The following is a 1,927-nucleotide window of genomic DNA, read 5'->3' on the forward strand; positions in this document are numbered from 1 at the left end:
GCAGCTCCGTTTTGCATCATGTGAAGTTGTCAAATTCTTCCAAGGCATATCCACATAAGGCTCCCACACCCATTGTCTATTTAGGTAGACCAAGGCAAATGTTGCTATTTCTTAAACCACCAAAATGACTCTAGTAAAACCACAACGCTATTCAAGTTTTCCCTAATTTGAGGATTGTTACTTGTGGTCAATGGTTCAGTTGCCAAATTATTTATTTAAGGAAATTTGTATGGCCACCACTCACTCTTGGTGACTCTGGGCAGCTTACAAAAATAAAAACCCAATACACAAACAGTAGTAAACCACCACCATCTCTCCTGCTACAACAATCAATCAAGCAAGTCACCTGATGGGCTCCAACCCACTCTGGCCCATAAAACCAGTGTCAAAGTGGGGCCAATCTAATCTCCACAGGATAATGTTCCAAAGGGAGGGAGCCGTTACAGAAGACAGCCTTCTTCTGGATCCTGCCAGGTGTAGCTTCTTAAGAGAGAGGACCCTCCCTGACTCCCGGCTCTAATGGGTTAAGGAAATGTAATCTGGAAAAAACACAGCAATATATGTAGCTGAAAAAAGATAAAGGTTTTCTCTGTCCAGTTGTATCCAACTCTAGGGAGGGTTGCTCATAAGTACCCTCAACACCCTAAATGTTTCCTACTGGTTCTCCCTCTACCCATTGTTCTTGCTTGATGCATTTAATTTGGCAAGAAAGTCTCATAATGATGTTTTTCCCTGGCCACACTTAGTGTCTGCAACTAGTATAGTCATGATATGCCTTTAAAATGGGTTGGTCACCCAGTTCTAAGTGCACTTAATGCCATAGATTGAAACATGCAGCACAGTGGTGGGTTTCAAAAAAATTTCAAACCTACTATGTGGGTGTGGCCTCCTTTGTGGGAGTGGCTTGCTGGCCATGTGACCTGGTGGGAGTGGCTTGCCGACCATGTGTTTTCTCTCTCTCTCTCTCTCTCTCTCTCTTTCTCTCTCTCTCTTTCCTTCCTTTTGTCTCTCTGTCCCTTTTTCCTTTTTCCTTTCATCTTTCCCTCACTTTTTCTTTCTTTTTTCTTTTTTTCTTTTTTTCTTTCTTCCTTTCTTTCTCTTTCTCTCTCTGTGTGACTCTGTCTGTGTGTGTGTTTGTGTGTGTGTCATTGGTGGGTTTCAAAAAAATTTGGAACCTCTTCTGTAGGTGTGGCCTGCTTTCTAGTGGAACCTCTTCTAACCGGTTCAGTAGATTTGACAAACCGGTTCTACCGAACTGGTGCGAACTGGTAGGAACCCACCTCTGCTGCAGCATCATGCCTGTAAAGTAGGAAGAGTATTTCACATGGGAAGGGAAGCCTCTTCTAAAATGGTGTCTACGAGATTTATGTCATGTAGAAGCAAAAGTCTTCTTCTGTGGGATTGTACCCCTACTTGGTTAAATTATTGGTATCGCCTTTCCACCCTTCCCCCCCTTTTTTGCTATGAGCACAGCTAACAACCAGTTTGGCAGGATAAATTTAGCATAGTTGCCAAGTAAAGGGATCCATCTTAGCTGCTTTGGCCTGACCCACTCCATGCACCATCCCAGCTATGCATATCCATAAGATCAGAACATTAATATATGTAAATAAAGTTATCTATATTCCACTGTGCTAAGGGATTTTGTAGAGATGGCAGTGATGATGAAGCCTCTGGCGGTGATCAGATAAGATGATTTGATGTTTTGGAATACTCGTGAAATTCCAGTGGATGGGAAAATGCATCTGGCAAACCTAAAATGCTCGTGAACAGTCTTCTTTGATGAATATGAGATGATATCATTTTTTCCTATGATATCTAACTATCTCTAATATGCCTATCATGATAGCAAGATATAGGTGGGACATGTTGAAAACTTGACTTAGAAGAGGCTGAGGCACTAAAAAGTAGGAAACCTAGAAGCAGA

This window comes from Thamnophis sirtalis, unplaced genomic scaffold (assembly GCF_051295495.1).
Source record: "Thamnophis sirtalis isolate CommonGarterSnake01/CBP01778 unplaced genomic scaffold, rThaSir2_p1.2 scaffold_7, whole genome shotgun sequence".
Lineage (NCBI taxonomy): Eukaryota > Metazoa > Chordata > Lepidosauria > Squamata > Natricidae > Thamnophis > Thamnophis sirtalis.